Source organism: Haliaeetus leucocephalus, unplaced genomic scaffold (assembly GCF_000737465.1).
Source record: "Haliaeetus leucocephalus isolate CR32 unplaced genomic scaffold, Haliaeetus_leucocephalus-4.0 Scaffold462, whole genome shotgun sequence".
Classification (NCBI taxonomy): Eukaryota; Metazoa; Chordata; class Aves; order Accipitriformes; family Accipitridae; genus Haliaeetus; species Haliaeetus leucocephalus.
In genome coordinates this window covers 185,871-202,176 of record NW_010972898.1, presented here as the reverse complement: position 1 = coordinate 202,176, position 16,306 = coordinate 185,871, and positions in this window count along the sequence as shown.

Genomic DNA, 16,306 nt, shown 5'->3' with positions numbered 1-16,306 from the left:
TTTCTAGTAATGTATCTTCTGTGTGATTCAAAGAATTAATTTAGACAGCATTTAACCAGATGGAAGTTGAATTTTTTTTCTGAGAATATAGCAAGTTTAATAGATTCTTCCATTGTTATTTTTATATAACCTTACTATCGGTCTCTTTCTTTTCAACTGTCATCACCTTTTCTGCGTTCCATCTTCACCTTCTGGTTTTCAGTGGACTTTGCCATCATCCCAGTTTTGAAAGTTAACCCTTCAATCCTTTAGCCAGTATGATATTTTTTTATACTATCATATTTCCTACTAATCTTTATATACAGACATTTTTGTATGCTCAACTAATGAACATTTATTAAAATATAATTAAAGTGAGTGCACTGAAAATCTGTTACAAAAAAGGAGAAGTGGGAAAGGCAGAAGGAAACCTAGCTTCTTCCCTTATACCACTTTCATTGTACTGAAAGCTGTTATACACTTAATCTTCTCGACTAGTAGTTCTACGCTTTTAAGAGGATTATATTATTAATAGTTTAATTATTCATTATGCAGTATTTTTCCATTTGTTACAAAGGTTTTTGTCATTTGGTTTTTAAAAAAATAATTCAATGTTTTATTCTTCTTAATAGTTATGAGTCATTCTGGTTTTCCCTGTACTTTCATGAAAAGTTGCTTCAAGAAGGACACAGGAAGATGCCTGTAGCAGAAACAGATAGATTCCCTGCCAGTGTAGTGGCTCAAGCCACTGGGAGACTAGCACAATCAAGCTGTACTCCAGAGACTACGGTTTGATTACTGTCACTACCAGTTGGATCATTAATCATAACAGTGGTAGTGACAGCAAGTTTCTTGACCTCATCATGAAAGGCAAGGAGGCCATCCACTGGAGCAATTCATCCTCCAGGAAAAAGAAAACCGTAGGGAGGATGTCTTTTATTATCTAGTGTGTTCTTTTTTATCCACTAATTCTGTCTATAATCCTGGCAAAAATGTGAGGGCTTTAGGGAGGCAAGATCTCGCATTTCTTCTGCTCCTAGGGAAACATTTTTTATTTCTGATCACTGAAGTACATGTTCATTTTCTCACCCTTCTGTATCCCTCAGTATGTAGTAGCTTGGCATCGGAAGCCAGAAATGTAAGTAAGTATCTGCAGCTGTATATAACAACAGTGCACATGGCTGTCTTTTGTTATATGGAGGTTGGTTGCATGGAAAATTACTGTGGGTCTCCTTCTGAAGAGCAAAGCATATATTCCTTACAGAATGGTTATTCTCTAATGGCTGAGGCATATTTACAGTCTGTTGCTGCCAAAGGATTTAACCCTGAAAACCCAGAGGGACTTCTAAAACCTGAATATTACAAGGTAGGAGATGTCTAGGGTTTCTGTTAATTTTGTTGACGGAACTGACAGCATTGTGACCCCCTTTCCAGTCCATGAAACATGTGGTACTTTTTTTTAGTCTGTAATACGTATGCAATTCTGCTGATGGCATCTGCTATTTGTTATGCTTTTTTCCATTTCCTCAAGTAAAATTCCCTCATTTTCCAAGTTATTTGAATACAACCAGTGTTCAAAGAAATGATCTCAAGCAATCCCTGACAATTAAAGTCAATTTGATTCTCATTTTCCTTCAAGATTATTTGCAAAAACTGTTACTTTTGTCAACAGAGAACCATAAAAGTGCATTTTTAGATCTTTTTTTCAGTATAAGCAAGGTCAAGTTGCAAGGAATTTCTATTCTGGGACTGGGAAAATGAGGAGGAATGATAATATCTTTAATGAAAAGCTTCAAAGACATGATCAAATATAGTAACATAGCACTTGCAAGTCATATGAAAAATTTTGAAGTATCTATGCAAATAAATACTCACATGGGAGGATAATTAACATGGGTGTGTCAAAGAGGTCCCTTTATGGATTCATTTATTTTCTTTATTAATGACCCACCTGCCACGCAAAGTAGGCAATGCAATATCATTGGATGATTAACTAGAAACACACACTTTCCAAGACCATAGAGAACCCTTCATTGGACTGAGTGTTTTCTGCAATTTTCTAATTTATATACTGCAGTGAGAGTTAATGGGAATTTAAATGGTTTTAAAAGCGGTTTGCAAAATGAAATTTTATAAGAAATAGCCATAATAAAGTTATAGTCATGAAACTTGCCTTTGCACACAGAAGTACGCCTCGTTTGGATGGCAGTATGTGAAGTGAACAGCAACTCTGATTCATACACACATAACTGTGTAGCAAGTGTCCATTAAATGGTACTGGTCATGACTTCTAGTCATAGCAGAGGACCTTGAGCATATTAGCCAAAGGCAATGTACGTAATATTATTCCTCTTTTTATTTACACAGTTGGTGCTAAATTATGACTAAATAATTAATTAAATGCTCATTTAGAGGTGCCAACCAAGTTATTTGGTATTTCAAATACAGTATTTCAAGTACAGTGTTTCAAATACCAACTCCAGGCAGGATTCCTTGGTGCTGAGAAAGCAGCATCATGGAATTGGGTATGAAGCTCTGAGAGCTAATTTTCACTGTGTTTACTTAAAACATCAATATTGTACTTCATAGCTTACAATTCAAACTTCCATGTTTCTTGTCTTTGTTGGAAAAACAGCCATAGACATTATTCTACTTTTTATCTCATCTGTATAATTCATCCTTATATCTCCAATTGTTCAAATTTCCCTGGAAATAGTCACTTTGTGTTAGATTCATTTGGACTCTTGCTTAAAGCCTAAATCCTATTATTTTTTTACAGCTGCTGAGTCCCAGACTTCTTAAACACTGGGTTACCTTGACCAGCTTGGATTGTCACTTCTCCAGTTCTACACAATGCCAGTTTGTATCTTCATATTTCAAAAAATTAAAATTTTACTCTTTTGCTCCTGTCAGGGCTTGTTGGTCTTTGGTCTGTAATTGCATATTCAGTTAGTGCTTTATTTATCACTTTTCTTTCTGGTTCTTCTCTTTCACTCTCTCACTCTTTTTGCTTTCTTTTTTTTTTTTTTAATATATTTTCACACAGGCAGTTCACAACATTAACGTATGTTCATGTAAAACTATTTGGTAAATGTCAGTATTCACACAAGTAGGTTACAGTTAAATCTGGGCTAGTGCCAAGTGTTAGCACTGTGGAAACTTCCCATATAACTCACTAAAACACCTCAGCCTTAACCTCTGTCTCATCCACTTAAGTGATGTGGGCTTTACATTACAGAGAGTTTGTAAAGTGCACAGAAGTGACAAGCAATTACGTATTTGGTCTTTCTCTTAATATACACAGAGGCCAATTAAGCAGTCTTTGCAATAAAGCACAATGAAAACTTTCCATAACAACAACAACAACAACAACAACAACAATAATTTTAAAAAGCAACATATACCCTATTTATCAACCTGGAGGAGCCATAGATGAATTCATATTTTAGGGTGAATTTCACCTTAAGTTTGGGAGTTTTGTCAGAAGTTTTCATTAATATTTTGGGCTAATCTGAAAAAAAAAATCTGGCCACAAATCCTCATAGACTTTATGTGCAAAAGTAAAAACAATTAAAAAAAAAATCTAGTGACTACAAATCTAATATCTTTTCCAATTAATGAAATTTACTGGTGAATTAATCTCATGCACTAATAAAAAATTCTTGAAAATATAAATGTTTGGCAGACTGGAAACACTTCATCAGGTTTCTTGTTTCTAGTTTCCAGCTTCTTTTGCAGTACCTTTTCAGGTGCATGTAGAGATATGAGGGATTATGGAAAAGGCATAACATTGTTGAATGGTAAAGAGAGAGGGAGGAAAGGGGGCACTGAAATGTAACTGGGAAAAAAAAAAAGAATAGAAAATGAACTATGACACTTACCTGCTAGGGCAGAAATAATGCTTTTATGCATTCAACAGTTCTGTGATAATAGTGTGGGTTTTGTGCTACATGCTTAAGTGGACGAATTGAACAATCATGTTCCATAATATATCACTTTATTTTCTATGTAAAATCCTACTGTGCAACCTACTTTAGACATGTAACTTTCCTAGCAATTATACTCCAAATAATTTAGGAATAGATAACTAGATTGACATTTTGTTTAATTATCCCTATTAAAATGCAAGCTTGTGGTATATTATTGTAATAAATTTTAGCAATAAATGAAATAATGCACTAGTCTTCCCACAAAGAAAAACCTCTTTTTGGTGGAAATTACATCATAAACATTAAAAACCTACATCATTTGGGCCTGTAATAATAATAATGGCAATATAAATTATAAGATTATAATCTTCTTATCAAATATTTTACATGCTAATACCTGAAAAGGGTATGAACTAGCATAGCCTAAAGTGTTATTTGTATCCTGGTTTCCACTGAGCACTGTCCTAGAATACAAAGGTAAAGCTTTGTCACTTTGCCAGTTAAGCCACTCATAGGTTCCAGAAGCAGATCTTTCTATGTGTCTTTTTTATGTGTCCTTGAAATACCCTATTGGGTTTCCATCTGATCTGAAGTTTACCAATATGGCTTGTGTTCTGTAACATGAACAGAGTGGCCTTTTCCAAACACCTTAAAAACTTCAAAAGACTCATCACCTGCTCTGTTTCATTTTCCCATCTCAGTCCAGTATTTTGCTTGGTTTTGTGTGTGTTTTGTTGTAGGTAAAATACTGCAGGATGAAATCTAGAAGCAGCATCATTTGTGAAAATTCTTAAGTGCTTTTGAAAATAAGTCCCATAAACCTGAGATTATTCCTGAGGACTTTCTTCCTCAAATTATTTATTACAAAAGGCTGTGTCTAAAATTATGAATGTCTCATAGACATAACTTTTTTACTTTGACCTGAAGTGGCTTTGTTCTGGAAGTATGCATCTACACTTTCTCACAAAATAGGGCTATACAAAAAGGTATCCAAGACACTCACCTAAAAGCAGCTGACTCGAGTTCTGCCCCTTCTCTGGCTAGGACATTCTGAGGATATGAACATCTCTCTTTTGCATGCCTCTTATCACCAAGCTTGTGAGGTTTTTGGGGCAAGGTTCTTCTGATGTCCTGCTTTTGAAGTTGTTCCACTTTGCATAGAGTAATTAAGGATTCACAGAGCTAGAGCAAGCAAGAGGGAGAAACTATGTGATGCTACATGGTAGGATTAGTGTGCTTAGAAAGGTGAAGCTCCAGTTTCTTCTCCAAATAATAGTTCATTATATGGTTAGTTCTTCTGGAGATTTCTGATCTTTAGGTTCCCTAATAAATTCAACACTTCTGAAAGCTTTAGTCTATGTGTCATATCTATTGCTCTAGATTAAAAAAAAAGGGGGCCATTTAGGGCAGGATTTAACTCTTCAGCATTACATGGTAGGTAAATTAATGACACAGACTGACTGATTTAAGATGGTTTCTAAAGGGTACTTTTATTTATATCACAGAAAATGCACAGATTTAGCAATAATATTACCTTGCCTGCATTTCAGTGCATAACTTTTCTTGCCAGTCATCAGTGTTCATTGGACTGGGGTCATACCTTCTAGGATAATTGAAAATCTTGAGATCGTGCTCTTTTAGTAAACCAGAGAATTCTTCATTCTCTGAACACTTTCTTTAATTTTCATTGGTTTTAAAACTAAATTAAATATTACCCCTTCCCTCACATCTGGGCAACCAAAGTCTCACGGTCTATTTCCTTCTACCTACCAGGCGGAATATGCAACTTCCATAGCCTTTTCAAGCAGCTTCTCTTCATTCTTACCCATCCCATCCCATCCCATCCCATCCCATCCCATCTCATAAATTCCTTTTCAGAGAAGAGCAAAATCTTGTCACTTCTAGTCAATTTTCAAAACATATTCCATGTGCAATAATTAGTATTTTCTACTGTCTCGGATTTTGATGTATGCATGTTAGTAGCTTTTTCAGAAAGGTGAATACATGCAGGCATTTCATGATACAGTCTAAAACAGAAAATCCACCATGGGCATGAAGTTTTTCACGTTCCCTTAGTCTTAATTCCAGTACAGGCAGTTATAAATCCTACTTTCCTTAGTGCAGATGAGTGAGGCTTTTAGGATCAAAACCTCTCCATGAGTAAATAAGCAAATATTATTTTCTTAAAAATCTCTGTTTTGTCCTCCTAATTAGAAATCACATTTTAAAATTTAGTCCTTTAAAAGAATGTCTTTTCACAGATACAAGGGGAGGACATGTATTTTAAAAGAAATACTTAATTTCTGATATACCAAGTATGAAAACTGCAGTAGAATAATAAGTTTTCCTTATAGTATACTCTGCTTGAGTCTACTTTTTTGTATTCTTTATTTTGAGGGATCAACAAAATCAAAGTATCACTAAAACAAATCAGCATACTTCTCCCTCTCCATTTCTGTATCTTTTTAACTTTAAAGATGAGGCCTAGGGAGGTTGGCAGTGTCACTGTGCAATCTACTTTGCAAAATCTGTATTGTGATATATGACATGCAAGGAAGTAGGCAGCCAAAGATACGGAAAAAGATTGGGAAATTACTTTCTATATTGAACTGCGCTATGCAGTGAACACTGATTTTCTGTTATATCCTGCAGCTATCTTGTCATAATAATTTTTTTTATAAGTCCTTTCCTTTTGTTTCTAGATTTTCCAAGTCTTAGCAGCCTGTCTGAAAGAAATAAACGGTAACTCTGAAAATTCTTTGGTACAGTATGAATACCGATTAATTTTCTGATGTATTTTTAGTCATGTTCCATTAAATATGTAAAATGATGAGTCGCTAGTATTGGTGAGAGGGGGAAGTGGAATATAATTAATAGATGAAAGAATGCCCCTTCAAAATGTAGCTGCTATAAGTACACTTGGCTGATCATGAAATTTCTAATTCCAGACCTCATATCTATATTTTAGATTGACTATACCCTCGGGCCTCAGAAGTGAGCTTCATTTACTGAAAAGTCATGGGAAGTCATGTTTATTGTCTCAGCAGGTAGCTGCACTTTAAGCGTAATACTGAAAGACAAGAGAAAACAGAGGCCAGTTGATGTTATTAGAGGCACACTGTAGCTTCCCGACAGATGTGCATGGCAGAAAAGAGAAAAAAAAAAATAGCACATGCACCGGATTCTATCAAGCTTTAAACATTTCTGCTTAAAATACAACAACCTCAGTTCTTCAGCGTTCCCAAATACATGAGAATGGTGTAAGCAATCTCTTCTGTGGAAGGAAATGTGACCAGTCTAACTACGTAAGAAACTCTGAGCTTTTGTGTAGGCTGTAAGCATTTCAGCTTTATCCTTCAGACTCATATCAGTTCTTTAACCATACACATGGAAGGATTTGTGTATTAAAACTGACTACAGCAATGAAATATTTGTTTATTCAATTTCAGAAAGGATACTTATCTCTCTGAGGTTGCAAAGACAAACATTATGCTAACATATTTCATATGTGTAGGCAGCAGCAAGGCAACCCCAGACAGTCTGCTCTCTTTTTGTCACATAATGTTCTTAGCGCCTAATAACATTGTGATAAAGGGGCTGTACTGTATCTGTGTAGCCATGTTTATTGCCATATGGTAGTTCCCAAATTACATTGCACTCTGATGAGTAGAGATTGGCCAAAATGGTCTGGCTGGCTCCCAGCACCGAGCAGTTGCTGACAGGGCTGGTGCACACTGATGGTTGCAGTACGGCTGGTAATACAGCGTTTTCATCCAGTTACCTTTACTGCCGGCTATTATTTTCTACAGTTACAAAAGGACATTTCTTGTTTACCTTTATTATTAATTATTACATATCCCTAAGACACATCACCCATGCTTCTGCTAATAATAGCTTCCCTGGGGTATAATATTAACTAATTAATCCATTAACTAATTAATCCAAATCCCTGACAAAGTTCAGTCAAGGTGTCCTATTAAGAGTGTCAGTCATATTAGTTACTCTAACCCTTTGACTTCTGGGTTTGTTGCTACTATTTCTGGAAGAAGTAGCATATATAATTTTTTTGAACACGAACCTCACAAGATTGAGTGGGATGAACCAGAAAAAACTGCTAAACATGGACCTGCACTCCAAATGATGTATGCGTTTATATGCTTCTTAACATCCTGACCTAAAATAAACAATGCACCTCACCACAGTTTTTCTGACCATTTCGTAGATTTTATTGTCACATGCCTGCTACTAAATTGCTGTATCTTTATCTAAATAATCCAATCCAATCCTAACCCGATCTAATAATTTTTATCAGCCCAGCCAAACAGTCCTTGTATGTTGATGTGTTCACATTGCAGATTTTTGTGTGACAGAAAGGCATTTAAGCAAGCTCTAAATCAATTATCTCATATACTAGAAGCAGTTTTCTCGTCCAGCTGAAGGTTGCTTCATAGGCTAACCTGACTTCTTGGAAAAATGAATGAGTTTACGTTAATTCTTTGATATTTAGACAGTTATAGTACAATGCCACCAGTGAAGTTGACGTACCCTATGTTATGGCAAATTTCTAACTCTAAAGCTATGGGAGTAAGGCATATCTAAGTCTGTAAAAAGAAGCACTTGCATTTTGGAATTATTGAGTTGTACACAGAAAACCATACTTGCATCTCTTCATATTCTATTATATCCTGTTATCCCACAGTGGATTAGCACTAATACAATTCACAAAATGTTTCCAGAACTGAAATATGCTGGAAAAGTCAGAAGGCTTATACTAGTTCTTGAATTCATGACGGAATCTTAGTCTGCTATTATACCTAGCACTTCATAAGCTTTTGTTTCTTAGAGATTAAAACTGTAAAATATTCTGTGAAAGAGAAAGACGTTAAGATTTTATAGATGTTGAAACTTATTTAATAGTGTTCATGAAGTATTTTTATGTCTTAACTAGAGCTGTGTGAATAACTGATTTTTTTAGGTGAACTTAAAATTCCACAGAAAAGCATGAGACAATCCTCTCTGCTCCTCGTAGCGTTAAAAATATGAAAAAATTCTGTCACTCTGACCAAAAGATTTCTATTGGCTTAAATTAAATTTAATTTTTCTTATCATTGTCTATTTCTTTTAAAAATTATATTTAGCAACATTTCTAGTGAATAATTAAAAAAAAATTAGAAAAAAATATAATGAAATTCAATATCTTTTCTTTGTAAAAATACTTTCTTACATTTTCAAGGGTAAAACTATTAGCCAGACACCATTTAAATTCATAAAAGATTTCTAAGTTCTTCCAGGAATAATTTTTTTTTCCACACAAAATACTTCCTACAAATATATGGTGTTATAAAATACTTATGATTATGACTAAATCTTCTTATTTATTAAGTCCTATGCATGAAATGAAGTCCTTGGCTTCAGAAAGGTTTTCATTAGATGAAATGAAAAACTTCTTTTCAGTAAAATCAACAAAAAACCATGAAAAGTCCTGTTTTGTCTGCAGTGGTTTTTTTCAACAACTTTCTGTCATAAACATTACCTTCCAAACCCTCTTCTTTGTTTATGTATCCTCTAGCTCTATGCACCCTCTTGACTCTCTCTTTGACAGAAGTACCTGTTTCGACCCCTAGGAACCTATATAACCTTCATACGGTCCTAATGCCTGTTAGAGAGAATGGGCATCTCTCTAAAAGATACCTAAAAGGAAGGCAGCTGTGACCTTGAGTCAAGACTGCTGGGAGGAGAGCTGTGTCCCAGCCTCTCTTTGCTCGGGAGCTGCATTTAAACTGAGGTACTCGACCTTCCCTGAGTTGTTGTGCCTGCCCGTGCACCTCACTCATCCTCATCCTCACCCTCATCCTCATCTTGACCTGCTGACTCCAATTCCTGCCCTGACGCTGGATTTGTCTCATCACCAAGGACTTGCCTGTCTGCTAGACTGTTGGCTGAACTGGGTTACTGTCATGGGACGTGCTCTGCTCACCTTGCCCAGGCTCCGTGTCCCTGGTCAACCAGGTCAGTGCCCTGTCTGCCTTCCTGCTGCCCGTGGGTCCCAGCCCTCCTTCCCTGGCAGAGCAGCCCACTCCTGTCTCTCCCTGACAGTGGGGCTCACTAAATGACACCCTACTTCTGTATTGCTACCCTGTTCCCTTAACATGGCTGTATCAACAGACATAGTACTTTCCAGAAATAAAACAAGTAGTAGAAAAGAAAATTACGAATAAATTTCTATTTAGGAGCGAAACAGCAAAGAGAGCTCTAGATAGCTACTTTGGTACGTTCAAATGGTTAACCCTCCCGTACTGATTAAGACGTCCTTTGCAGGAGCGAGAGACAGTTACTGTAAGGGGCCTATAGGTTGCAACCCTCACAGATACATGTTGCTAAGGGGAATCGAAATACTGGCAGAAAATTACTTGGCATAATGAAAACATCACTTGATTATCATTCATTCAGTAATATTATTTTCATTAAGTAAATGGAGATTTCAAGAGCTTTCATGCCTCAGTCTCTCAGAAAAGAACACTGAAAAGCTGACCCTCAGCATGAATGTGAGCTAATAAAAGCTTTCCCAAATTGAAGGTAGGCAGTGGTGCCTACCAAGGTGATGTTTGTCACTGTTTGAATCGACCTTTCTGTGAAGCTTGAAAACCAATTCAGATGTGATTGCAAAAGCTGCCTTTTGGTAATATCCTATTTTATTGACAAAAGGGGATGGGGTCAACTCATTTTCATAACAATCTGCTTGAAGAAATCCTTAACCACTCTATCATTTACAGTTGTTTTGCAATACAGCCTATGAAAATATTACTGGGCTTAGAGTAGGGAATAAGAAAGGGGAAAATGACAACGGGTTTTTTTTTTTTTTTCAATAGCCATTTTAAGAAGAAAAGTCTACCATTAATGAGCAAAAACAGATAAGCAACTTAATTTTTTTTCTCTGTCCATTAATCTATTCTAGCTTTGAAATATTGCTGCCTTTAAAATCAAATAGTTCTTATTGAAACCTTCCACAGATTAAACAAATGGAGAAAGAAAATAAAAAAGATATAATGCAAAGCAAGGAAGTGGTTTTCAAAAGCAGACACATTTGAAAGGCTCCTTTTTTGTAGAAGTCAGCAATGGCTAGTGACAATGGGTGATAAGTGGTTGTCAGGAGACCTGGTTCTGGTTTTGGTTCAGTACTTACAATTATGGTTTCAGTGAATTTATTCTTTTATCTGATTTTAGATTATCCTAGATCAAGTCATAATTTTCACTGATTAGTTATCATTCATAATTGGTGAATGAGTCATGTGCTTGGACAAATTGCTGCTTATCAATTGTTCCTGAACAGTTCACTACAAGTTATTTGTAATTTTCTCTCTGAGTTGCATGAATGGTGTTGTGGTTTAACCCCAGCCAGCAACTAAGCACCACGCAGCCGCTCACTCACTCCCCCCACCCAGTGGGATGGGGGAGAGAATCGGAAAAAGAGGTAAAACTCGTGGGTTGATATAAAAACGGTTTAATAGGACAGAAAAGAAGAAACTAATAATGATAATGATAACACTAATGAAATTACAACAGTAATAATAACAGGATTGGAATATACAAGTGATGCATAGTGCAATTGCTCACCACCCTGCCAACAGATGCCCAGTTAGTCCCTGAGCGACGATCCCCCCACGCCCACTCCCCCCCAGTTTATATACTGGGCATGACGTCACATGGTATGGAATACCCCTTTGGCCAGTTTGGGTCAGCTGCCCTGGCTATGTCCCTTCCCAGATTCTTGTGCCCCTCCAGCCTTCTCTCTGGCTGGGCATGAGGAGCTGAAAAATCCTTGACTTTAGACTAAACACTACTTAGCAATAACTGAAAACATCAGTGTGTTATCAACATTCTTCTCATACTGAACTCAAAACACAGCACTGTACCAGCTACTAGGAAGACAATTAACTCTATCCCAGCTGAAACCAGGACAATGGTCACCTATGTCACATTGCAATGTTTTTGTTCCTTGATGGGATGAAATATGTTTTCTGAACTACTGTGCCTGAAGAAAAAATCCTGCAGTTTTGATTCTTGTCATTAGTAGTGGTTAGAGCTAATTGTTCTTTGAGCATAGGGAATGACAGATAGAGGTAATATACAGGCACATGATACTTTTGGATATTTGAAATATTTTGGTGACTGCCCTTAGCCCAACACAAAACATCTTCTTCTATGGATCCCAGATTTAGAAAATGTCTGATGAAACTCATAAGCAGATTTAGCAGCTGCTTTATAATAATTCATTCAATTTTCTTTTGTCATCTTCAAACCCAGCAATTCACATCAAGCATATTTTTAGTAAGAAAGCTGAAGCTAGATGTGTGTTTTCTTCACCTGCTTCGTTCTGTAGCTGAAACACCAGAGCGTTTAGGAAGCTGCTGTGTCATTTCTCCTGCTTATAAACAGTAGATCACTTTTATGTATCTGCTGAAGAAGGGCATGGATTCAATACTCTGCTCTTTACTTAGTGTCATGCTGTCACCAGCTATTCTCTATTCTTAGAAGCATAAATGTGCACAGTGGTCTTTGTCTCGTATTGAATGTGTTAGTGCCAGGTGTCTTCTTTAGGCTTTTAGAGAACCACATCTTACTGCTCTGTTAAGTATCCCAAACTAAATAAAACTGAAAGGTCATCTATTCTGTCAGTGCTTAGTTGTGTTCAGGCAATCAGCAGAATTACCAGATGCATCCTTGGTTCTCGGTGTCTTCCAGGATATGGGGCCCTCCTGAATTATTGTGGTGGTATCACTTCACTCCATGACTTCTGTCTTCCGCTGCTGCTGCTCATTGTCGACTTTGGCCTCCTTTGCTTAGACAGGAACCTTCCTCCTTTATTTTCTTTTACTCAGTTTTTGAAAGCACAGTAGCTATATCCGTATGCTCTCTTGCACATTTGTACCTGCACAAATCTTGTCTACATTTTCGGGTTTTGAATTTTGAATGAAATCTTACTCTCTTCAATGCTTGCAAGAACAAGCCCAGCAACTATAAGCCAAATTAACCTGCAAGTGCTGTTATCTGCAAGCTTATTTTTCAATTTTTCTTTTGCTGTATTTCCCTGGTCCAGTGTAACTCCCTCAATAAACGGGTCATGAAGACTCCAGGGACTATCCTGCAGAAAAGGAAACCAGCTGTGTTCCAGAGTTTAAAAGTGCTTTACTCCTGCTGAGGATCTAGACATCCATTTTTAATTACTAGTTTTGTCATTGCTCCTTCAGTAACCCTCCTTCCAAAGAGAGTTATTTCATTAACACAACGTTAGCCAATTCAGATATTTAAAAAACCAAACACACCCCAAAATGTTTGTTTTAATTAATTATAAAGGGCAAAACCAAGAAAACAAGCAAATATTAATAAAAGATGGCAGTCTTGAAAAGGGCAAGAGGGAGATTAATACATGTATGTACTATTGTATAGGGAGAAGCACTTTAAATAGAGCTGTGTGCAGAGTCAGACACAATGGAATATCCATTCTTGCAAATTGTTCTCAGTAAATCTATCTAATCTATTTATTTATCCTCAGATCATGCACATTTAGATCAGAGTTCTGCCAGCTGAGTTAATAATTCTTATCTGAAAGTAATTACGTTGGTCCATAAGTTTTCACCACTGTGTTGTTCCACATCATATCAAACTGTGTGATGTCTCATCACATTAGCATAAAATGCGTTGTGGTGGTGCACAGCATGGTGTGGTGGCAGACTAGAAATGATGCAGCATTCCTAATGGTAGTGAACTAGTAAGTGTCACTGGTATTTAGAAACTTGTGCATACTGCGGTTTGATTACTCTCTAGAGTATTTGGGTTTTTACCCTTTCCTTTACATTTAAAGGGCTTGAACTGGATGTTAACTTTTACTATCCAGATTTGGTGCTCCGGAGGAGTACTGTTAGAACCCCAAAAGACTTCAAACCTACCTTTTAGGTACAAAAATGTGTCAGTTCTGAATTTATTGACCATCTGTCAGACTTCACTCACTACTAGCTAGCTGTCATTGTTTGTTATTTGATGCACTTCTATAATGACTCACTGCAGGGAGCTACCAGTATCTCCATCTCAGTGATTAATGAGGTCACTCTCTATCCGCAAGCATCTCAGCCTATAATTATTTCTAGTCGCTATTAGCTAGCATGCCAGATCAGATGAAAGTAATGAGTTTATATACAATATTTGCCCCTAATAATAATACTATTCACCTGTTGTGAAGATATTTGGCTGATTGTTTTCAATTAGAATTTTTCTTTAATTGTATTTGAGATGTCTCTTAAACCAGCCCCATTCAAAATCACCTTCTCATGAGCAACAACTGTCACAACTGAGCTCCAGTAGTCTTCTATTTCTCTTTACTGAAATGTCTACTGTATTCCCTATGCATATTCAGTACATGAATATTTCTTTTGTGCTTATGATATTTTTGTAGATAAATAAAAGTTTGAAATACTCTCATTATTACTACTGCTACTGTTGTAGTTTTAAGATAGTGGTCCTAGCACAATCCAGAACTGGTATCCAGGAAGCAAGCACAGGTGGTAGGTTTTTGTGCTTTGAAAAACCTGTGAAATTTCTGTAATTTTTTTTTTTAGAATAGTAGTTCTCCAGGAACCCCATGAAGACTACAAGTCCATTGTGCAATGGATTTACTAGTGTACAAGAAGATATAATTCCCATCCTGAGGAGTTTAAAATCAAAAGAGGCAAGCTTTATTTTGTTAGGGACCAAAAAGAAGGATAAAATATTTCAGCAGAATTAGAGAAGAAGGATTTTCTTGTCATTCAGGTATCATAGTAAGAGGAACATCAGGGCTTATCTCCAGCAAATTATTTAGGGCTGTGAAAAATGTCTCTTCTGAACTGATAGATTTATTTTGGGTACTTTCTGTAGAAGCTAAGACAAAAGTGGTCCAGATTCAGGAAGTAGAAGCAACAGCGTGAGTTTCTGTTCTCCCCACCCAATGCACTTTTCATGTGGTGGCACAGCAAAGAGGGGACTTATCCAACATAAGGGAACTGTCAGGTTCAAATCCTTTCTATTCCAAAGTGATTTAGCACAATCCTCCTACAGGAGAATGACAAAAAGAACTTGTAAGATATGTCAGATCTTCTTTTTGTCACTTTAGTTTTGTGTAAATTATTGGAAAAGTTTCAGAAAAACTGCAAATAGTTTTAGCTGCCTTAAATTCCACACTTGGTGGGCTCACCCAAGATTTGCCAATTACACTCTTATTTGGACCATCAAGTCTATATTCTGTACTCATAAAATAATTTCTGAGGATGAATGTATCAACATTCGTGATGCCCTAAAATACTACAATGGCATAGACTATGTACATAAAGGGAGGCAATGATAATCTTATCGATGACATGCAGCAATGTTTTGATGTTTTGCGTCAAACTGATAAATATTCTGAACATTCATTAGTCAGTGGAAAATGTTCCCAAACAGAATTAAATTAATGCAAAATTTGTGGTTTACCAGATCATTTTTTTATATCTTAGCAATAAAATTGCTCTTCAACTGTTTCCTTTTACGATGACCATTATCTTCTGCTTTAATTTATTCCTTTTACCAGAATACCTTGCCACAACTATTATTCATTGTTAGACTAATTAGCTTTTCTATTAAGATATGAAAATCAAATTCCTTTCTTTTCTAAAGCCCAATCACAGGTCCACACTGAAACCCAGGTCATTTTACTGAGGTTATAATTTCTTTTCTCACCACTAGGTCTGTCAGTTTGCCCTTTCTGCAGTGAAAAACCTTCACTGCACTGAATAAACTGTTTACCCAAGAAGCCCAGTGAGGCCTGGTGAGAAATCCCTGGTAAGACACAGGATACAACAGGATTTATGCACAGAACCGAAAAAATGAGCAGAGATGTTTCCCTACAGGCAATTCAGAGATGAAGATGGACAAAGGTGGAGAAACAACACACTTCCCCTGATGTGTGGAAGGAGCTTATGGTCAGCAAAAGGGTTAGGGTTAGGAGAGCAGCAGAAACCTTTTTCAGGGCTGAATTCAGAAGGAAAGAAGGAGTGAAAGCTAAGACAACAGTCTTATGTGCCAATAACTCAGTGCTGAAGAGCGAGGGATGGAGACACAGAACAGTATGGGAGTGTTCTTCAGGTGACAAGAAACTGAGGGGCTACTAGCAACTAGCAAGCCTGATGTGGGGAGGAAATTATCATCGTGGAAAGTGTCTGAGTAAGTCCTCCTCAAAGGTCTCCAGAGAAAGGTGTAAGAGGTAAGTTTAGTTAATCAAAGGTAAGTATAGTTAATAAAAGATTAACTATATGGTCTGTGCAATGTTGTACCTGGGAGTTCTTGAAACTGATGCCTCATGGGACAAACAGATTTTACAGTGATATTGT